Source organism: Eschrichtius robustus, chromosome 3, assembly GCF_028021215.1.
Source record: "Eschrichtius robustus isolate mEscRob2 chromosome 3, mEscRob2.pri, whole genome shotgun sequence".
In the NCBI taxonomy this organism is placed as follows: domain Eukaryota; kingdom Metazoa; phylum Chordata; class Mammalia; order Artiodactyla; family Eschrichtiidae; genus Eschrichtius; species Eschrichtius robustus.
In genome coordinates, this window is record NC_090826.1 from 79,116,115 (window position 1) to 79,140,392 (window position 24,278).

The following is a 24,278-nucleotide window of genomic DNA, read 5'->3' on the forward strand; positions in this document are numbered from 1 at the left end:
ACAATGAAAAAGAAAATAAAGCATACGAGGATGGTAGGAGGTCACAGCAGGTGAGATTAGGAGTTGTGGTTCTCAAATAGGGTGGCCTCACTGGGAGGTGACTTTTGAGGAGGGAACTGAAGTCAGTGCGGGAGCGGGCCTTGCAGATGTTCCGGGAGGAGCCATCCGGACAGAGGGAACAGAAAGAGCAAGAGACACGATGAACAAAGCAGTCACAGGACCCCTCCCCTTCTGCAGGAGAATTTGACATTTGGCTTTCTCAATTTTCTAGCTCAGCTTCCCTGGGAGCCTGATAAAGGTAGAATGTTAACTGTGTTACTAGGCAACATTGCTTATGGCATAAATGGCTGCTGATTGGTCAACTGCATCTGGGCTGGGAGAATGATAAGCGCCTGGTAGGAAGCCATAGATGGGATTTCTGTGATTGTGGTGACACTTGTAACTGGGCATGTCCCTTGATACATGCAAGGTGTATCTATTGAGTTACAAGAGCTCTTGGCTCCTTTGGAGCATAAGGCATCGAAGCCAGAGTAAATCCGGAATCTGCCTACAGTGGAACTCTTTTTCTTGCACCTGAGATGATCGTGGGGAAGCTTGGGGAGAGACTAGCTCCTGGGCAGCGGTGTGGGCCACCACACAGGCAGTTGTGAAGATTCCCCCAAAGGGAGAGAGTCTGGTGCTGCCTGGCTGGCAAGCTGTGACTCCATTCCTGTTTCTTTCCAATGATTCTGGTACCAAATGAGGTTTATGATAATACTATAAGTTTGAATGTTGAGATGATCCTAGGAAGACCCCTGGTGATGTCACAGGCCTGAAGCAGGGGTATTCCTTGCATGTTGAGGGAAAAGCCAGGTGGCCAGTGGGCTACAGCAGAGTGAGGAGAAGAGTGATAGAAGAATGAGTCCTGAGAGGTAACAGCTGCCGGATCATGTAGGGCCTGGAGGCCACTGTAAAGGTTTTGTCCTTGCTCTGACGAAGGTGGGACATGTTTGGAGGGTTGGCGTTATCCGACTTAGGTTTTGACAAGACCACTCTAGGTGTTGAGAGTACAGTATGGGGGGCAAGAGCGGAAGCAGGGAGATTACTGAGAAGGCTAGTGCAATAATCCAGGGAAGACATGAATCAGATGGCTTGGACCAGGACTGAAGCCGTGGTTCTGGATATATTTTGAAGGAAAAACATTAAGACTTGCTAGAAGATTGAACTGAGCGTGAGTGATATGTATGAGAGAAAAAGAGAAATCAAGAATGACTCTAAGATTTTTAGGCCTGAGCCACTTGGAAAAAGTTTGTTTTTGAGCATGTTAAGTTTGAAATATGTTAGATATCCAAGTGGAGGAGTAAGCAGTTGGATATAAGACCCGGTAGTTCAGGGTAAGAGAAGAATGGTCATCTTCAGGAGGAAGGATGTGATGGATCCAGGATCCAGGTGGGATTATCCTTGATTTGGGTGGAGGGGATACCTTCCACAAGAATAGTAATGGTGGCTACAGATGCATTTTATTGCAGGAGAGGAGAGGCACAGTAAGATGGGAGTGTGTGCCTTGTAGCTTCTGTGAAATAGTAAGTGACACATCTGCTGAGAGATTGTGAGGTAAGGGAGGTAGCAGGATGTGACAACAAGGTAGGTAGTGGAGAAGGGCGAATTTTGGAATGGCAAGTTTGGGAAATAGCAGAGGGAGGTGACATAGATTGCAGGAGGACTCTCCGTCTGTCTTTATTACTGTGCCACGCACAGCACCAGCACTGCCACAGGACCTGCTTATGAGCAAGCACAGGAGTCGTTTCTCCTTTTTTTAAAAAATTTTTTATTTTATATTGGAGTATGGCGTCGTTTCTCTTGTTTACTTATTCCATAATAGGATGAAATGCAGAAAAGAGAAACCACACAGAGCATCTATAAGAACTAGTAGCTAACTTGGAACAAAATAAATGAAAATGGTAGTGTGGACCTATGAAAATGTCTATGATGAACATCATTTAGGGATGTGGCCACAGTGAGTTCAGAAGGGGATTCAGGAACAACTTAAGCATCTCTTCCCGAGCCCTGGTCAGAACCGTCTTCCCGGAGCACAGCCCCCATCACGTCTCTCTGCTGCACAGAAGCATCCCACTGAGCACCCTGCCCAGCACGCTCAGTGCCTGCCCCTCAGATGGGTGACCTAATCCGGACCCTTCACACACAGGCCTGTTCTATCCTTACAGCCCTTAAGAAGAATATGGACGCCAGTTGACTGGGTACAGGAAGTGTAGTCTGAGATGTCAAGATTCTAAAAAATGTGAAATACCCCAAAGGAAGATTCCATCAGAATATGAAGGTTACCAGGCTCAGAATTCATATGGGGTGGACCATTTGTTCAACAAACATCCCTAAGCACCCGAGATACATCAGGCATTATGTGGGGTGCTCGAAACACTGAAAGAGAAATACAGTACAGCCCCTGCCCTCAGACTGCTAATAGTCTACAGACTGTACAAATACAGAAGCAATGCCATTTGGTGTGTAAGCACCTTTATGGTGGTAGATTTCAAGAGCATTAAGTATGATGTCATCTCAGCTACTGGAAGTTAGGGACTTGAGGAGGTGAATTTGAGCTAATTCTCAAAGAATGAGTATACAAAGCCAAACTATACATTTTAAAAAAGAGGAATGGAAGAAAAAATCAGCATAAGCAATAGACTTAGTGTGATCATTTCACAAAGCCCTCGTTATGGGTCCTCATGGCATTTTCGGGGGCATCCTGCACTGGGTGGGGCATTCCCACAGAATCCAGGATGCTAATAGCACTCGCATTGAGTGACACTGGTAAGGAACCTGTGCTCCCTGTGTGTAGAATCCTTATGTCCTTTGTCTAGCTCCCAGAAGGACCCCTGGGGAGTAGATTAGTCCCATCTTTCAGGTGAGAATTCTCATCTGAAAGGTTAGGTAATGCCCCAAAGCCAAGAGGGATGCAGTGAGGGTTCAGATCTCAGGTCAGTTCTCCAGCATGTGGCTTTCACCCCTGTGCACCCTGCTATGGGATATTATGGAATCATTACAATTGCACAGATCCTGTGGCCAAGTTTTGGCTTGTAAAACAGGATTTTAAGTATAAAAACAAGTGCAAAATGACTAAAAGAGAAAATAGAAAGTTATAAAAAGAATTGATTTTCTGAATTACAGCTTAGATTCTCTACAAGATTATTCACTATACACCTGCCATTAAAAAAAAAAAACTTCCAACCTATAGTGAATATTAAACAGACAAGAAATAAGATATAAATTACTAAAGAAAGTAAAACCACCCAGTATTCATATTACAAATGAAAGTAATGTTTCCAAGGGGGAGAATTTAATCTCTTATTTTAGCTCTCCTATGATAATCCTCTGAAATTGGTTTAATGACTGATAGCTTCATAAGCAAAAGGTTCTCTGTGAAGCTCAAAATCCTTTCCCATTTCCAAGGTGATCGTACAATAATCAAAATATGTTTTTATGCCTTGATTTTCCTTTTGTGAAATGAAAGTGCAGTCATTCTGATCTTACTTACAAAACAAGTTAACGCTTGGGGTTTGAAAACACGACAAAGCAAAATCTAAGTAGGGTTAGAAGAGCACTCTGGTGGTAAAATAGGAATCTAATAGCTTTTTGACTATTTTATAAATGGCTTCTTCCAATGGCAAACAATATTTCATTATCTCTTTATTCCTAAAAGATTGTGTGCATATAGGTTTAACACTATGTAGCTTTAAAGATACTGGGGGAAGGAGGAAGTTATCAACTATCAATGGGGTGTTGATTCTTTCTTGCCCTGATGTAAAAGGATTAAAATCAACACTTGTGGGCTTCCCTAGTAGTGCAGTGGTTAAGAATCTGCCTGCCAATGCATGGGACACGGGTTTGAGCCCTGGTCCGGGAAGATCCCACATGCCGCGGAGCAACTAAGCCCGTGCACCACAACTACTGAGCCTGTGCTCTGGAGCCTGCAAGCCACAGCTGCTGAGCCCACGTGCCACAGCTACTGAAGCCCACGTGCCTGGAGCCCATGCTCCGCGACAAGAGAAGCCACCGCAATGAGAAGCCTGTGCACCACAGCAAAGAGTAGCCCCTGCTCGCTGCAACTAGAGAAAGCCTGTGAGCAGCAACGAAGACCCAACGCAGCCAAAAATAAACAAATAAATAAATTTATAAAAAAAAAAATCAACACTTGTCTTACTCATCTGACAAATATTTATTCATTTCTGAGCAAGTAGCTATTTTCAAGGCTGCCATGGAATAAGAGCATGCATAAAGAGCATTCCTTAGATTACATCAGAAAGAAACAAATATAAACTCATTGTAAACCAGGAGAGTGTATGTATCCTATTTCTGTACAGTCACAGACCCTCAAGGACCCATAGCATAAACACCCAACCTTGTGCTGTAAATAAACAACATTATTCAGATACTCAAAACACTCAATAAAATAGACGAAATCCTGAAAGGTCAACACGTTGCTTCCTGGAAAAATAAGATTGCTTTAGATCTCTGCTCCGTGACTCCAGGTTATCTTATTATGACCGAATCCAAACCAGCCCATCGTCAGGCCATTACCAAATATAGAGTTAACAGTTAGAAACCAGAAACAGGAACTGGAAGACAAGCCCCCTGGAAACCCTAGGGGACTGCTCTGTGACTGCTACACAGGAAAGACATTTCCTGCTTTCTGAATTAGGGGGGAAAAAAAGCCAAGAGAATGATTTCAATGACTTGAAACCACCTACCAAAAAAAAAAAAATCCTTGTGTACTAAGCCAATCACCAGGAGCAAACTGGCCAGCAGGCTCACACTGGAGAAGAGTTTGGAACATCTGAGCTGGTTGGTTGGAGTTAATCCCCGCTTTTATTTTTGGTACATACTCAACTGCTTCTCTGATTTAGAACCATCAGCATCAACGCCATGGCACATGACCTTCAGCTGATAATGCTCACAGGCAGTTCACTGGAAAGCACAGGTGGTAAAAATTATAGACTGCAGAGGGATTTCAGAGTAGTTCATTTTGATAATGTGTCCTGAATCCTTGCTTCTATAATACCTCTCTCCCCCAATCGTCTGTCCCATACTAACCGGGATCTCTAGTAGATCTTTTTTCTTTTGCCAAATCTGTATTTACAGATGGAGACTCAGAAATTTGTACTTAGATTAGCCTATTGTTTAAGGTGAAATTCAGAATCCTAATGAAACAGCAGATAGCACCAATGGGTAGGCTTAAAATGAAGACCTCATCTAAGATATGTTTTATAAAGTTTCTATGTACCCACGACATGTCAATATTCTTCTTCAGTCTTTGGGGAATATGAAACAAAAATCATTTGATGGTGAAAATAATTTTAAAGAGAAACCTTTCGCATCTCTGTAGGGATGGTGGTGGATGCTGTGAGAGAAACACTACTTCAAAATCCCTGTTACATCTAGTAACAAAAATATGCCTTAGTTAGGACTTCCTTGTTATGGTGGTTTATTCAAACTCATACTTTTTTCTTCCCTAGAACTTTATTTCTTGTCATCTATCAGCTTGACAACTTAACGTGCAGTGAATTCCTGGCCACAAGAATAATATATGAGTGCCTTTCACCTCACTTGCTTGGGTTTAACACGGGGCATGAATCTAAATGCTTTTCTTAGATCATCTGCTGCCGTCCAATGCCAGTCAGTGAATGGGGAACATTTCCTTTTATTTCACTATTATGGATTGTTACGACCATGTTGCCTATTGATTGTTTAATAATACATCTTTTCCCTCAAATAATAAAGCACTGACAGAGTACTGGAGTTTTTCCTATGTGAAGCAAATGAGATTTACTGCATATTTAGTCTCTGTTGTGGATCCTGTACTGTAAATCACCAAAATCCGTGTTTAAAAATCTCTGTTAAGTGGGTTTATCATGATATGGGGGGAGATAATCTTGTATTTCTAATCAGGACCCCTGATTTGGAGACCCTCCCCGATCCTCTCATCCTATCAGGCAAACAGATCCACTTGAATTCTGTCCTCGCTTGGTTCCTCTCCAAGGCCCCTCTTTCCCGTTTCCCTGAGAACACTGACCACATCTGGATCCTCCCAGCCATACAGTGACCCTGTGGTAAGGATTAGGCTAACACTGGCACTACATTTTAACTGCAAGGCTAGTAGGTTTCTAGGTTATATCTGGAGTCTTCTATTTAATATAAATAATGAGTGTTGCTCCTTTGTCCCCTATACTACTGTTTTCCTTTGTAAAATCATGCATTTTTGTTATTTTATAATTCCTATTGTTTGGGGACATCTGGCCTTCATATAGTTTTTCTTTAAATCTAGTATTATTATTTTGTGTCTAATTTTTAAACTATGAAATAAAACACTCCCAACTAGAAAGATACATACCAACTAAAAGATTTAACAAAAAATAAGATACCACTCAGAATGGCAACAAAAACTATCAAATATCTAGGAATTAAGCTAATCAAGAATACACAAAGACTTGCCTGGTGGTGCAGTGGTTAAGAATCCGCCTGCCGGGCTTCGCTGGTGGCGCAGTGGTTGAGAATCTGTCTGCCAATGCAGGGGACACGGGTTCGAGCCCTGGTCTGGGAAGATCCCACATGCCGCGGAGCAACTAGGCCCGTGAGCCACAATTACTGAGCCTGCGCGTCTGGAGCCTGTGCTCCGCAGCAAGAGAGGCCGCGACAGTGAGAGGCCCGTGCACTGCGATGAACCGTGGCCCCCGCTTGCCACAACTAGAGAAAGTCCTCGCACAGAAACGAAGACCCAACTCAGCCATAAATAAATAAATAAATTAATTAATTAATTAAAAAAAAAAAAAGAATCCGCCTGCCAACGCAGGGGACACGGGTTCGAGCCCTGGTCTGGGAAGATCCCACATGCCGCGGAGCAACTAAGCCTGTGCGCCACAACTACTGAGCCTGCGCTCTAGAGCCCACGAGCCACAACTACTGAGCCTGTGCGCCACAACTACTGAAGCCCGCGCACCTAGAGCCGGTGGTCCGCAACAAGAGAAGCCACTGCAATGAGAAGCCCGCTCACCACAATGAAGAGTAGCCCCCGCTCACCGCAACTAGAGAAAGCCCGCGCACAGCAATGAAGACCCAACGCAGCCAAAAATAAATAAATAAATAAGTTTATAAAGTATAAATAAAAAAAAGAATACACAAGAACTTAAAAAACTTTAAATGCCTAGTCAATGACATATAAGACAATTTGAATAAATGGAAAGACATTGTATGTCTTTGGATGGCACAAACTTGATATTACGAAGATGTTCAGTCCTCACAAATTAGTTTATAAATTCAAAGCAATATTAAGAAAATTCTAGTTAGATTTTTTTTTTTAGAAGAAACAACTTGGTGAACATATACCAAAATTTATATGAAGAGTGCTCACTTATGGTGGTGAAGGGGAATAGAATGGTGTGAGGTGATAAAAGGAAAGAAAAGAAACAGAGAGGAGGAAGAGGAGATGAAGGAGATGGGGAAGGAGGGGCTTTGCAGGAACTGATAACATACTGTACCTTGAGGAATATGGAGAGTTCAGCCCTCTGCCCGGAGGGTCCCCAATCCCACCGCACACACAACAAAACACTTTGACTATATGAGCTAATTTCTTCAGAAGCTCCATCTAATTCTCATCCCTTTTCCAGTTGTAAATTTCTAAATCTCTGTGCAAATATTCTATTTCACAAGCAGGAAATTTCCTAACTCTAAATTTTACAAGTGGGTGAATTGTTAGCTCTAAGATTTAGCATCCTCTGTTTCAAAAACAAAACTCTAGTTGGAAGAATTACCTCTAATTGTTAGGAATAGAAACTTTATAAGGCCAGGCCTCGTCTGTAGGGTTCATTCCTGCACCCCCAGAATGAAAGACCATAGCAGTCCTGTGGGTCATGTGTAAGTGCTGACCAGAGTTCATTCTGTGGAGTGAAGGGATGAGTGAGTGAGGAAAAGTGGATGAGACATTTTTGGCATGTGCTAATGTACAGTGAACATTTAACGGCTGTGGAAAGGGACTGAGACCTTTGAATTACAGAGATACTGTGCTAATTTCTGGGTATTTTACACCATAACTTAAGAGACTGTGACCAGCAGAAAAGAGAGACCAAAAACCCTTCTATGAGACCTGGTTGAAGGTATACATAGCCTAAAGTTGAGAAGATTGATGGGACTATGAGCACAGACAGCAGATGCTCAAAGAGCTGCCATGTGGAAAGTGCAGATGGTTTAAACTGATTCCACGTGTCCTGGAACACCAAATAGAACCAACAACAGAAGTTTTAGGAAGGAAGATTTTCGCTCAATACAAACTCAACTTTCAAAAAGTTAAGAACTTTCTGAAAATGTCATGTTAGGTAGTGAGATTCCTATTATTGCAGATGCCCATGTAGAGAGTGAATAGCCTGTTGGAGGGGAGGCTACAAGGAGAATCCATGTGTCCTGAGAACCATGCGCATTTGTCTTTAACATATAATAAATAGTTCCAGGCAATGGGGTTAGGCAGTGATAAAAATGACAAGGCCCTGCCAAAAAAATAAAGATACATTTAGGGGCTTCCCTGGTGGCACAGTGGTTGAGAATCTGCCTGCCAATGCAGGGGACACGGGTTCGAGCCCTGGTCTGGGAAGATCCCACATGCCGCGGAGCAACTGGGCCCATGAGCCACAACTGCTGAGCCTGCGCGTCTGGAGCCTGTGCTCCGCAACAGGAGGGGCCGCGACAGTGAGAGGCCCGCACACCGCGATGAAGAGTGGTCCCCGCTCACCGCAACTAGAGAAAGCCCTCGTAGAGAAACGAGGACCCAACACAGCCAGAAATAAATAAATAAATAAATTTTTTAAAAAAAATAAATAAAGATCCATTTAAAATATAATGTCAGATATAAGTGCTTTGTAAGGAAAAAGCAGTGTGAGGAGAGAGAGGGACAGGGGTCCTACTTTAAGTAGGGTTGTCAAGGAAGTCCTCTCTGAAAAAGTCACATTGGAGCAGAACTAAAGGAACTGAGAGAGGGAGGTATGTGGGTATCTGGAAGAAGAACATTCCAGGCAAAGGAATCACAAGAGGCCAGTGTGGCAGATATAGAGACAGCACGAGGGAGTGTAGCCCCTTGCAGTGTTCTCTTGCTAGGATCCACTGTGTAAGGCTTGAAGTCAATATTGACCTAAACTGAGCATTACTGCAAATGTCAGCCTTCTGAGATTTAAGCTTCAGACTTGCCAGAGTTAAGACAAAGAATTTAATCCTGCAGTGTCTGGAATCTGGGACCTTATGAGCTACCAAAACAATTAGTATTACCTCTTTGTTGACACTTAACTAACCACAGTGTGTGGAAGAAAATGTTAAGAATATATCTCATGGGCCATTCAAGACGTCAAGTTGCTAAAAGGCGGGATCTGTGTGTGATACATCTTTGTACCCACCTTTGTGTCTTAGACCTAACACTCAAGAAATGTGTGTTGAGTGAATGCATCAATGTGCTTCAGCAGCTCTAAGAATTCATTGACTCTCTTAATAATAAAAACAATTGTACAAACGGTAATTTAAAACTGGATCATAAACTGATGGAGAAAAGCTTTGTGTGGGATAATTAACGACAAGGTGATAAAAATCAGATCTCCCCTGCAAAAAGTAGAAAAAGCAGCCAGTAGCAAATGGTCTTTCTTTAGTAGTATCCGAGATTAACCACAGCACTCTGCAGAGCTGGATAGGAATACGAGGAGCATCCTGTCTAGAATAATTAGCATAAACCTAGTGCCAGAGAAGGGAGACAGGCCCTTATGCTTGAGCAATAAACGTGAAAGAAAAAGTCCTTTGAGGATGTACTGCAAAAATGTGCTAATAATAGATCAACAATTCCTGACTTGTATATGTTATATGCCCTCACATGTTAGAAAACTACAGCCAAAGTTTGTGTATAAAAAAAAATCATGCTGTTATGGCAGAGAAACTTAAGAAGCTGTAGACATTGAGGCACCTCAGTAGAGCAAGTTACAGAATCATTTCAGTGAGACCAATGAAGTATATTTTTACAAAACAGAGAATTTATGTTTTGGCCATATGTGGTTGTTTTATAATAAAGTTGAATGCCATGGTGAAAACCAGGTTTTTCTTACCCAGATGATTGCCCATTCATACGGATGTTGTATGGAGAAGTATATTTCGGGCATCCCCAGATAAACCACATTATGAGTGTTGATTGAGTTCTGTAACAGTATTAGTACTTGATCTTGTACCCATAGAACAGATTTTATGAACTGCCCTGAGAGTCTAAAAACCTCCATGTTGTTTTGTGGGAAAATGGTTTCTTCCTTCTAAACAACCAGTTTTCAAATGAACTTTTGAGGGCTTGTTATGTTCATTAACTATTTAGTATACTTTAGTCTTTCGGAGATTTCTTAAAATTCATTTAAAATTTAGTGGTTTCTGAGTAATGGTGATATTTTCATGATATTGGTTTATTCTAAGAAGGTTACAATCCTACACTAGTTAAATTTCTTTTAAAAATAAAAATAATAGAATTTCAGAATTGGAAAAGAATTTAGAGGTGATTTAGTATAAGTTCTCATCCAGTATAGAAATCTCTTTCATAGCTTCCTTGACAGATTAATATCTAGTTTCTACTTGAGTATATTTGGTGATAGCAAGAAGTGTTCTGTTTAATGAAATTTTTGCTATGAAACTGCAAATAAATCAGTGCATATTGATTGAATGTTGAGTAGGTTCCCAGCACTGTAAGGTATTATTGGGAATACAAAATAATTTAAGGCTCCATCTCTGCCCCAAAGGAGCTTAAGGAATAGTTGGAGAAGCAAAATAACACATTCATTCATTGTACCAGTTTATTCAGTATGCTATGTTATAGGCATTGTGCTAAGTTCTGACAACACAAAACTTGGTCTTGGCCCTGAAGATGTTTAAACTGTTGCAAAGATGGACATTCATATACATCCTTCTAAAACAGAAGATAATTGCTGCAGGGTTTGTGTGTGTGTGTGTGTGTGTGTGTGTGTGTGTGTGTGTGTGTGTTCATATTGCAATGACCATATATTGCAATAGCTGCAAAAGAGGAAGGATAGTTAAGTCTACCTGGGGAAATCAAGTTTCTTGATTTCTAGGTAGGATGGTTTCAATTATATTCCTGAAAAAAAAAAAGTGTTGTGGTGTGTTACAAAGAATAAGACTTGTGAGGCAAATGTCCACATGGAAGTGTCTAGCAAATAAAGACTTTCAGCTTTTTAGGTGTAACAGCACTTTATTTCTAAGAATAAAGGAATAAAGGCTTTTAAATGTACACATGACTGTTCATCATGTAATAGCAAGTTTAAATCTTTTGCCTTCCTAAGAAATAAACTATGCTAACTGGCAATATTAGAGTTAGCTACTTTAAATTTGAGTTGGCATCTCCCTACTCAAGGTATATTAGTGTTAAGAGCTGGTGAGATTCTTTGCACTGATACCTAAAGCTAAGGCTGTGTAATCTTAAGTTCAAGTACATTAGCTTATGTTTCGGGATGTTGATGTTAAGTTTTAAAATGTTGGTGCTGGATACTGGACTCATAAAATACCTAATGCATGATGAGACAATGTTGTAGAGATCCCTTTCTGAATCACTTTTGTGTATCATTGTACTGGTCAGTTTCTTAACTTAATATTTTTAGAAATTCTGCAGTATCAGCCACAAATCTTTTGTCTAATAAACAGGCCATCAGCTACATCATCATTTTACCTTGTAAGAAACCTCATATGCTCACTGGAAATATAAAATCTTGGTTAAGTTTTATAATTTCGGCTAGGTCAAGTAAATTAAAGAGAAGAGTTAAATCTTTCCCCAAAGCTTCAAGCAGAAAACATGGGCTCTGCCATATGATTTTGGGTAAAATACATGGCCTTTCTGAGCCAGTTGTATTAAATGAGTAGGATTGGCATCATTCCTACTTCACAGATATGAAAAAAAAATGATGGTAAAATAGAAATTTATTATTTTTAGTCTTTTAAACTATAGACTTCAAATGCCTTCTCTTCATCTGGGGCATTTCCATATGTCACAGGTGTGATGAGTTGGGTCTCTGGCAAACGGATTGAGAGAAATCTGAGATCAAGGTCCACATGCCCAATTCTTCCCTCCCACAGCTATCTGCCTTCCTCTCCCAGAGGATCTGCAGGAGCTATATAGACAGAGGACAAGACAGACAAAAGAACATTTAATGACAACTAAGCTCTGGCGCCAAACCTCACTATCACTCTCCTGGTGAGCTAGGCCAGAAATCAGATAAGTCACAAGGACTTCCTTTGCCTAAGTGCTAAAGACCTGGACCAGAAGCTGGAGAAAGCACAGGAAGCCTCCTTACCCTCTTTCCCTGTACTTTAATCTCTGTTTGCCCAGATGAAGAAAAGGGGAACCTGGGCAAGGAAGAGACAGGGTGAGGAAGCGGTGGGGAGGAGGAAATTGACTATTGATTCTCCCTAAAGCCAAGAGGAGAGCTTGTGTGAGCTATCCTCCCCTGGCCCTCCGAGGGTATAATCCCCTTCCAAGAGGGAGGCAGCTCCAGACCCACCCTATCACATCAACTTCAAGGAAGAAGAGAGACTTCAAAGTGATGACTCCTAAGAGAAGCTCTAAAGAGAGACTGCAAACAAACTAATTCCAAGAGATCCCCTGCTTGAACTCAGAGCCTTAACCCCTTATGAGCACCAAGGTTTGACACTACTCCTTTAATGTTGCCACCTCTACTAGCCCTCCTTCTCCTAGAAAGAAGTAAGGAGGAACAAAGAAGAGTCTTGAGTCCTGCCCAGAGATCAGCCATCTAGATGAGTCAGAAAAAAGAAAAAATCCATAACCGAAATTCACCTTATATGGTAAAAGATCTATTCGCTTGGAATGTGTGGAACCAAATTAATGGTATTTCTGAAGTCCAGATAGCTTAACTTCCAAAAAGCATAATGACTGGGAAAAAAAATTCTCCTACCATCCACCACACCTAAATGACAGATTATCATGACTCTTACCTTACCTGCAAGTCTTCTGTGATGTCATAACAAGGTACAGCTACCACAGCCTGGAAGTTGACATCATTCACTTGCTGAGTACTAGAGCAAATTATTCTTTGATTACTATAGAAAATTTCTAAAATAAATGATCTTTTTTTTAAAGATTCTTTTAATACTTTTTTGTTTATTTGTATGATTCCAGTGTTAGAATTCCTTATCTTTGTGCTGTTTGTACATTGGTGTGGATAGTCCAGAGGATTTATGTTTCTCTGGGACTCTCCCAATTTCTTTTATCTTACTCCTGCTCACAGATTTATCAGTGAACTGCACAGTGTCCAGAGATAAGTCAGTTGAGTACAGAACTATGGTTTCAGTCCCCGGGGGTTGCTTCAGAGCTTTTTCTTCATTATTTCAAGAGCATAATTATAAATATTTCAAATTTTTAAGCACCAGAAACAAATTGTCTTGGTTATGAATCACTAACAGTATGTTCCTAATGTTTATCCATAGTTTTTGTATCTGCACTGAATTTTCTCGCATGGTTTGACTTTGAAATGGATGCTTTCCACTTAAATCTTAAATTGCCATGGATCAAATAATTCATTAGTCTACCTGGCTTATGGGAAAAATGCCATGAAGCAAAATGAAAACAGTTTTGAATCTCATCCACTCCCTCATTTTTCTTTTCTTTTTTTGTGTCCTGGAGAAGCTTTCCTTAAAAGAAAGGGGAAGAAAACATAACATAGATACAACTAAAATACAAGCTACAGGAAATGAAAGCATCCTTGATGTCTGGGAAGTCTCAGGCTAACCGAGGGTTTAAAAAAAATTAACATTCATAGTACGTATAGTCATCCTTACCCTCGAAAAGTCAGTGTATGTATATTCATAGTGGTAGGAGAATTGCCTTTATTAAGAGAGGTATCAAAATGCATACAGGATCCTAAAGTAGATGTGATGGTTTCTTCTTTTACTTGGAAATGAAATGAATAGGTAGTGCCTCCCAAATCTGGCACTCTCTTTGTGTATCTTAAATGAGTCAGCACTTAGCTCCGGCTTTAGGAATCACTAGGCTGACATCACTTGGCAATTTGGAGGTTGTGCGAAGTGAGCTGTTTCATCTCAGAGGAAAGTAGCTAAGGCAAATTTTTCCAGATGTTCACTGGCATCTGATTTTATACATGTGTGTACTTGCCGTTGTTGTGGTTTGTTTTCCTTTGGAGAGGGGGCACAGTGTTTATTTATTCACCTCATATTTAGTACATACTTACTTTGTGCCCCGCAATATCAACAAGGTTGGAGCTTGCCTTTAGAGAGCTTATTGGTCTAGGAGGTAAAATGATAATAGACAATTACACTATGTTTCCACAGGTACTACGATAGAGGGAAAATCAGTACTTAAAAACTGCTCCAGTTAACTGTATACTTTTGTTCTATTAATGTATAGTAATGACTCAGGTAATTATGCTTTAACTTTTTCAATGTTTAATTCTTCTACCAGACTGGTGGCATTTTATGTTCCTCAAGCAGATAAATTTCTGTTGATGCTTCACTAGAGAAGATTTGCTTGATGTCTGGTTTTTAATCATGTACAGATGAATCCTATAGCAAGTGTACTATTGTTACACCTTACCACCAAGAGAATTCGTTAATTCAAAAATCTAAGTTTTAATCAGCTCACCCCTCCAACCCCTTCGATTTTTTCCCCAGGACATTGCCTTCATGCCCCAGAGGTGCCAGGGTATGATCTTGTGCTTCTCCTTTTCCTGTTGCTATTGAGGAAACGAGCAACCAATAAAAGCAGACTTTTTACTCAGCCCTTGTGTTTATTAATAAACATCTGAAAGTTTGTCAGTTATCTTTAGACTGCTCGCTCTCTTCCTTTCCTTACTCTCTGCGTCTAAACTTCCTCCATACACAGGGTGTTATCTCCTGACCAACACATGAGTTTTAAACATCATCATTAAAGAAGGAAGCTACCACGTGCACAGCAGGCAGGAAAAGATGCCACACCCTTGCAGTTATGCTTTTCCATCTCCCCTGGGGACAAGGACTTGTTTGTGTTGGTGAGAGTCATGCAGTGTGTGTGGTGCTCGTGGATGTCTGTTTTTGTGCTCCAGTGGTGATTGCCCCCAAATACACGTGTATTGGACTTGGAGAGTAGCAAGCCTTGTGAATAAGACATTTGCTGAGAATGAAAGCACTTAAATCTTCGCCCTTTTAGAACCACCTTCCCTGCCTTTTCAGTTCCTTCTTTCTCAACAAGATTTTTGGTACTTAAAATATTTTCAGCAGTTAGCCTTAAAACAGATTCTGCATTCTCAGAGTTAATCCTATCACTGATGAAGGTAAATCTCACGTCTCTTGAGGACAGATGCTTTGTCTTCTAGCATCTTATTTCTGAGAGAACATAATTAGTTCGTACATTAACTGATAACTTAGTGACATGAAAGTTATTTCCCTTCCCTTGTATCTCCATCTCTTTTCCCAGGAGAAATGGGTCTACCTCAGAAAGGAAGAGCAACAGTCCATCTTTTTATTTATTAAAAAAAAATTTTTTTTTTGGCCACGCTGTGCGGCATGCAGGATCCTAGTTCCCCTTCCAAGGGTCGAACCTGCACCCCCTGCAGTGGAAGCTCGGAATCCTAACCACTGGACCGCCAGGGAGGTCCCATCTTTTTAATCTTATTCCTTGTTCTTCCCAAATGCAGCCCTTTGCCTCCTGTCTCTGGAACCCACAAGGTTCTGACCTTACCCTCCCAGCAAAACCTATCCAAATCCAGCAGCTTCGAGACCCAAATGAAGTTGCTCCTACTTCATGAATCCTTCTCTGCTCACTGCAAGCCTTAGCTTTTATTTCGTTTACCACATCATTCACATGGTATATATACAGCCTTGTGTGCACTGTTGTTTGACTTTTCATGTGGCTATTTATGTCTCTCCAACGAGACTGTAAGTGCTTTTAGAACAGTGAACGTTAGTTCTGCCTCCTTGATCTTCCTATAATGGTTAGCATAAAGTAAATATTCAATAAGTTTTAGTAGATATTCAATAAAGTAGATATTCAATAAGTTTTAGAACATGAGTTATGCCTCCTTGATTTTCCTATAATGGTTAGCATAAAGTAGATATTCAATAAGTGATAAACTATCCTTATAGTTTTAGACTATATGGATAGTCTGTCCTTAGTATCTCTCTGAACAAGCCCTGGGGAATAGGTCTTTGGGATCTGTTTCTTGCTAGGTCACTCTTAGATCAGCAGAGATAGCTTGTTTTGTTCTATCAGACTGGGGACAAACCTGGACGATCAGCTTCAGGGTGCAACCCTTTGGAACTAGTTGTATTTGTATATATGGAGTGGAGGGAGGGTAAAAGCTAATCACCTTCCTGTTGGCCCACCTGCCACTTTGTGGCTCCAGTCTACATGTCTGTATCCAACTTGCCATAACCAAGTTAAGGCACCATCTTTTAAAAGAACAGGTCACAATCTAAAGAATACCCCCGGGTCACACATTAACATATTGGAATGATGCCTGCTGTTTTACCATATGCAGCAAGTTTTCTCACTTCTTTCAGTGATAATATAGTCATAACTAAGATTTAAAGTCTAAACCAGAGAAATAATTTTGGGGTTATAGTTCATAGAAAAAATATTGTACTTAATTGTTGAGGTTGTAGGAAAATAAGTACTCTCATATGCTGTTAGGGGGAGATGTATAAAGAAATCCAGCCTTTTCTTGTGGGGAGAGGAATTTGACATTGCAGGTTTACCTTGTTTGGCGCTACCCAAGCAATGTTGATTCTTCATAATGGTAGTCTTGAGACTAATTTTATATTACAGAACACTGTCTCTCTCTTATGAAAAGATAGTAAAGCAAGAGTTATGCTTGAAAACACTCCCTGTGTTCAACGTGTATAGCCATGATAAAATATAAAAGGAGGTACCAAAAATGCATACATGGACTCAAAAACAAGATAAACACTTCTGTGGAGCACAAATGCAATACTGAGCGGGGCTGAAGCAACAGCTGGGCTGTCATCCAAATGCAGGCAGTAGCGGCCAGGAGCTCAGCTCCTGCCAGTAAAGGAACTAAAAATGCACCAAGCAAGATAAGAGACCGGAGCCTGGTCACTGTTTGTAGCCAAAGGTCCTCACTCCCAAAAGGAAGCTAAAAAGAATGGCAATTAACTGGCTGCTGGAGCTGGTACTTCAGAGGAAACCGTGCATCTGGGGTGCCTCCCAACCAGGAACTGAGTCAGCCTGCCCATGTCTCCCTGACTGGAACTGTGAGATCCTGACATCACAGGAGAACATCAAAACACCATGACAAGTCCTAATGGTGGACTGGAGAGCTGGGCGCAGGAAACCACGAAAGAGTGCGCGAGAGAAAACAATCTCAGAACAAGCCTACCACCCAGAACACATGAAGAAAATGATGCTAAGAAAGTCTCTCAGCAAAACTGACAGTTGGAATATTGATTCACTCCACCTGAGATGAAACTAAGTTTTAAAACAAGCAGCGAAGGGCTTCCCTGGTGGCGCAGTGGTTGAGAATCCGCCTGCCAATGCAGGGGACACGGGTTCGAGCCCTGGTCTGGGAAGATCCCACATGCCGCGGAGCAACTGGGCCCGTGAGCCACAACTACTGAGCCTGCGCGTCTGGAGCCTGCGCTCAGCAACAGGAGAGGACGCGACAGTGAGAGGCCCGCGCACCGCGATGAAGAGTGGCCCCCGCTTGCCGCAACTAGAGAAAGCCCTCGCACAGAAACGAAGACCCAACACAGCCATAAATAAAAAAATTAAAAAAAAAAAAAAAACAAGCAGTGAAGTTAAAATAAATACATTTACTTTAAAAAGTTCAAAAAAAATAAAAAGCAGAAAAAATAGATTTAGAGTGGTCAAAGAAATAACATTAAAAAGTAGGTAGATATGACATAAGATCAAATGGATATAAAAAATTTAGAAATCATGGAAATAAAAAAGCCACTGAACTTTAAAATATCAATAGGTAGAATAATGACACTGTACTCAGTTGTAGAAAGAAGTAATGACTTAGATAAGAGTTCTGAGTTACCCAGAGGCCAGCACAGAGAGAGACAGGGATTAAAAAGCACAAACACACACCCGTGGAAGATCGGTTGAGAGACTCTAACATACATTTAATAGGAATTGCAAAAAAAAAATGGAAGAAATGATGAAGCAAGTTTTGAAGCAATTATTTAAGGAGATATTGCTAAAGTTTTCCAAAATTGAAGAAAGTCAAGTCCTTAGCTACAGATATCAAGCAGTGTTCATCTACATACACTTAAAATTAAAGTGAAAATATAGAAGATCTGGGGTTAAAGGTAAAATCTTCAAAGCTACCCTAGAGAATTATTAAGGGAGATACTTTAGCCAAAAGGAAAAGGAACCCAGGGGCAAGATAAAGGATCTAAGAAAATTGGTGAGCACATGATAAATACGTAAGTAATCACAATCAACTACAGATTATTTTTTTTAATTGTGTGTTTCAAAGGGAAGCTAAAACAAACTCTGGTTCAGCGGGTAGTTAAAACATGCTTGGAAGGGGAGGTAGGGATTCTGAAAAGCTTTAAGTGTATACATTTTGAGAAATTATAGATAACCTTTATTACAGAAATTTAGTCTTCACCTTCCCAATCAGCTGAAGCAGGATGGAAAATAGGAGATGTGGAAGATGTTATCAATGCAACAGAAAGCAGGAAGGAGGAAGAAATGGTATATATAAAAATAAAAATATGGAGAGGGAGGCACAAGAGGGAGGGGATATGGGGATATATGTATATGTATAGCTGATTCACTTTGTTATACAGCACACCATGGTAAAGCAATTATACTCCAATAAACATGTTAAAAAAATAAAATAAAATAAAAATAAAATTATGGAAATAAATCCAAATATCAGTAAATGTCCAAATATGAGTGAGGTTAGCAAAATAATGTAATAGATTAAATTCACTTGTAAGAGAAAGAGGTGATTAGAGTTTTAAAAAAATACATAAAACAAACACCCAAAAAAATTAAAACAAAATCACAGACAAAAGTGCAAAATAGAGATTAAAGAAGGATATTTAAAAAACAGGAAAAAGCCAGTGGAGCTCTGTTAATATTAGACAGCATTTCTAAAATGCACTCTTTATCAAAACAAGGTATCTATTTAAATTTTAAAACATGCATAAATTCTTGTAACACCACACAGGATACAAAAGAGTCTCAACACCCCAAGGAATTCCCTGGTTCTGAACCTTTGCAGTGAACCTCTGGCAACCACTGATCTGTTCTCTGGCCTGACTTGCAGAATGCCATGTAAAATCAGGCAGCATGTACTTTTTTGAGGCTGGCACTGTTTTTAAGTTAACAATTGCCTAAATGCACATCGTCATTGGAATGTTTTTAATAAATTATAGCACATCCACACCATGTAATAATGTGGCCCTTAGAATGAAGTAGATCCCTATGTGCCGATGTGTTAAGGTCTCCAAGACATAACTATGAAAGTGAAAAACTCAAGGTGCAAGAACAACTCATATAGGAAGATCCCATGTGTTTATATGTCATGTTTCTGTAAATGCACAGATATAGATCCAGAAGAGTACGCACCCAGCTTATCAGGGCTTCCTAAGGAATGGCAAGGGAGTAGGAAAGGTGAAGGGACTCCCTTCTGTGCTAAATATGTGTTTTTTAAAAAAGATTTATAATAGCAAAAAATAAAATGTTTAAGCATAACTTAACAATAAATGTCCAAAATCTATTTGGGGAAAACTATGAAACACACTTGGGAGACACAAAATTAGATTGAACAAGTGGAAACACACACCATGGAGAGGAAGAATCAACACCATAAAGATGTCAGTGTTTCTTAAATTAATTTACAAATGTAATGTAATCCCAATAAAAATACCACCAAGGTTTTTTTTTTTTTTTTTTTCTGGATCTAGACTATAAAGTTGATTATAAAGTTCATTGTGAAAGATGAGCATGAATTTGAGCACTTGCAACACTCATGACTGATTCAGTTGTCTTTCTCCTGTGCTTGACCTTGAAGGGCGCATTGCTCTTGGTATCTCTAACATATCTGACGTACAGCAGAACCTCCACAATGGTTGACTTTTCCTGAGGCACACGCAGAACTACTCAGCACTTGGGTTCTACACATCCTACACCACCGCCATCAATGTCATTTATGTCTCCCTCATGTAATAGATAAGCTGGCCGTTATTTATGTTGCTCTATTTTTGTTATATCAAGCAGTTCCTCTGAAGCTAAGTGGTTTGGTCTGGTTTGGTTTGGTTTGAACCTCAGCCCTTTGGTGTCTCATTCATGCAAATGTGAAACTGTTTCAACATGTTACCACTGTTCCCTGCTGCTTCTCACTGCAATCCTTTTCTGGAAACTGCCTAAATTAAGTAGATCTTATTTTTACATTATAATAATGGGTGTTATGATTCTAACAAAGGGACTGAGAATCAAATAACCGTCATCAAAGATAAACAATCAAAGATGTAGACGAACATTAATGATTTAAAACTGAAAATTACTATTAAAAGGCCCTACGTTTACATTGACCATGCGAGGTATTTCAATATGCGATCAAGAGGGTACATACTCTACTTAAAAAAATGCATCTCTTTGCTAGTATAAATGTGATAATTACAATTTTAAATATTTGATTTCTTTTCCTAGATCTGAGCAGCATTTCAGGGCATAGTTTGGATGGGTTGCTTCCTTTTTTAAAGAAGTTTGAATTTGACTTTGTTTCTCTTGAAAGACATCCGCCTGTAGAAAGTAGCAGCAAGAAATTCAGTTTATTTCATTGACCTTAGAATTTTTTTTCAAAAACAGCTGTGGTGTTATCTCAAAATAATTTGCAAATGGGAATTCATGAATCCAACTTGAGTGAGCCCATTTCTCCAATCACTGCAACCCTTGTGTTTCTTTTCCAGAAATATTACCTAGATATTATGACAGACATGGAACAATTTTACATGTATATTTTTTATTCCTCTAGGAACTTTAATTGTAAAGTCTTGAGGAGCATTTTATATATTTATATTACTGGATGTCAGCTGCTCCTTAGGACCTAGAGGATATTGGACCAAATTCCAGTCCATGGCCTAAGTTCTGACACACTCCTAGAAGAATTAGGTTCTCATGGTCCCAGTTCCTGCTTCCATGGAAACAGTTTATAGATTTTTAGCATCCCAGGCAAACTCTCTTTGTCTGTTCAGTTTTGATCCAAGCATGAAATTTAGTCCTTTTTTTGCTGTGATTTCCACAAAATTCATTCATAATAGGGGTGTGTGTGTGTGTGTGTTTAGCAGATTTTACCAAAGGTTTAGGGAAGAGTGAAAGGTATTTACATCTCAAAACAGAAATAATGAGTGTACACCCCAGCCTCCTACCATGTTGCTTGAGCTATTTCCTTCGATTCTAGACCCTCTCTGCTCTGCTGACTCACTCCTCCTAACTCCAAGCCTGTTCATCCCAATACAGCGTGGGGGGTTTAGCATCTTTGTTGCCTGGCTTCACCTGACCTTTGCCCTCAGTGACTCACCTCCTTCTAGATCCCTGTCTTCCTCATTCCCAAACTAACTGAGATATTTTCTTTAACGTAGATGATTTCGTTCAAGAATTATTCTCATGGAGGACTTCCCTGGTGGTGCAGTGGTTAAGACTTCACCTTCCAATGCAGGGGGTGTGGGTTTGATACCTGGTCGGGGAGCTGAGATCCCACATGCCTCGTGGCCAAAAAACCAAAACATAAAACAGAAGCAATATTGTAACAAATTCAATAAAGACTTTAAAAATGGTCCACATCAAAAAAAAAAATTTTTTTTTTAAGAATTATTCTCGTATCTGCTTTTAGGAGAGTAACTTTCTCACCTTGCTATATTGTGGATCAGATTCTCTTGTTCATCTTGCTTTTTAAATTTTTCTCTCTTCCCCCTACCCTCATTTCTTTCCCCTCTTTCTCACCCTCCCCCTATGTAAACACTCTGTGTAGCTCTAGTCTCAATGCTTTTTCCTCCAAAGGCAGTCTGAGGGTTGTCCCTAGAAGAAAAGGATGGGATTCCTCGTCATAATGACGTGTGTGTATCAGCTGGTGGTGATGGTCTGAGCCTCGATCGTTTGTAGAATGGGATGTGGGTGGTGGCTTTCTCCCTGATCTTACCCCAAGCACTCTCCCTTAGCCCTGCACCGGCAGCCTGGAGCCCTGCAATTTGTTTTGCAGCCTTCCCTTAAGGCTTGTTTTGTACTTTAATCTTTAAATTTCTGGGTAAAGGTAAAAAGAAGTGAGGTATAGGTTTAATTAGACAAGCTTCTCAAAAGAGCAGAAAAGGTGAAACAGAAACTTTCAAGTTCTTACAAGCTGCTATTTACAAATATCCCACAGAAACACCCTTTACCCATTTCTTTTTTTAAAAGAAACCTATCTGCCTTATTTTTTTCTGTCTTCTTTCTCTTTTTTACTGTACCTTTGAAAATATTGATGCTTCTCCCAGTTCTTCTCAGTGTTGCAGAGTTTCCGTTAACCATGGAAGATAACTTCCACTCTTTACTGTTGGACTCCGTAACCTGCCCTCTTCCTTTTCGTAGTCCTGGATAGACAACCTGCCATCACATTCTTTGGGACTTCAACCATGAGCTGTGTCTCTGCTGGAGTCTTCTTAGGATGTGTTCTCTTGGCAGCATGAGCAGCTATTGTTCGTAGTGACTAAATTCCAGTATCTTTTTCTACTCTGTGCTCATTTCTGAGTAGTTAACAGCTTCTGGAAAATAGATCACTGTCTTTACCTTCCTGGGATTTAAATAGGCACATTTTAAAAATTACATCTTTGTGAAGATTGAAAGAAATATGACATCAGAAGGCGGAGAGGAACTTTTGTAGATTGCCTATGTGTTCCCCTCCTATGTTGGGCTGTTCTCTTAAAGCCATCGTAGCAGAAACTCGGAGAAATGAGGAGACTATCTGGAGTGGTGGAAATATACTAGCCTGCTCTGCTGTTTCCTAGCTATATGAACGTGGGCAAGTTATTGAACTTCTCTGAACTTTAGTTGGGTTCTTCTGTAGAATGGGGAGAAAATGACCTACCTCTCTAGCATGGCAGACGCTAGCCAATCAGGTACCTTTGTGCAGAATATAAAAAGGCATCCCATGAGGGTGAACAGATGAGCGAGGGGGGGCACAAGCAGGATTTCAGCCCACACTTGCCCCTCAGCTGGGCACCCTGGTGCAGGGCGTAACCTGAAACCCTCTGCAGCAGCCACGCTCCAGAGGTTTATCGTCTTCCCCCATGAGCAGCAAGCCTGGAGAAGGGCTGGGCAGGGGGCAGTAATGGGGCCGCCTGGTTGCTTGGCAGGGACTTAGCACCTCCAGAAGGTGCCTGCCTTTTTACCTTCTAGCTCGTCTCTATTTTCATCACACCATTAACAATGTCATATTAACATACTAGCTATATCTCCCATGTCACCAGGTTATGGTCATATTCTCATGCCATAGCAGTCTACTTTGTAATAGAGTCAGTTTCTACTTCTAGAATCAACATAAAGAGCTTTGCTGTTGCAAAATCATTGTACACTATGGAGTTTCAGCCATTTGACATAATAAGGTACAAATAGACTTCCCCTGCATTATTAATTCCATGTTATTACCATCAATTTCTTGGTTATTATTCTTTCTCTGAACTGTTTGCTTATTGTCCAGATGATTCCACTTACGTGTACTTCTTCCTGGGGGTGATTCCTCCAGGTTGATTCAAGGAGTATTTTGCCTCATCCTACCTCATCTTCAGAAAGAATGTGTTCTCTCTTACCCAAATTGCAATCTTATGAGACTGCTGGACATTCTTAGGGCTTAATATTCTTTTCAACAAATTGAAGCATTGGTAGAGGGATAGAAGTTGATGTAATATTTTGTGTGAAAAGCAGCAAGTTTAGACATAACTATTTTACTATCGAACATTTCTGTATTTTTTCATCTCTCTCTGAAGAAATAGTTTTTACAAAAGCTTAGTAAATTCCCATTTTATTAAAGCCATTCACGTTCATCTGTGCATGTCTAAGATATGGATAGAAAGAAAAGAGGAAACGATAAAGATGGGAATTTCTCCCGTATTTCCTCCTTTTGATGCTTCTCATACAGAAACTAATATAAATCTTGGGAGCCATCCAATTCAAGACTGAGTCTGATAAGAGGATGTACTTCCCAGACCAATGACTGATTCTCCCAGGCTTCAGTGAGAGAAGAAATGCAAATTTAAAAAAA

General features: G+C 40.3%; 1 protein-coding gene across 3 annotated transcripts in view; it reads left to right on the top strand.

The window, feature by feature from the left end:
* Nucleotides 1-24,278, top strand: part of LRRC8C (leucine rich repeat containing 8 VRAC subunit C) — an 85,485-nt gene that overhangs the window by 58,594 nt on the left and 2,613 nt on the right. The window lies entirely within an intron of this gene.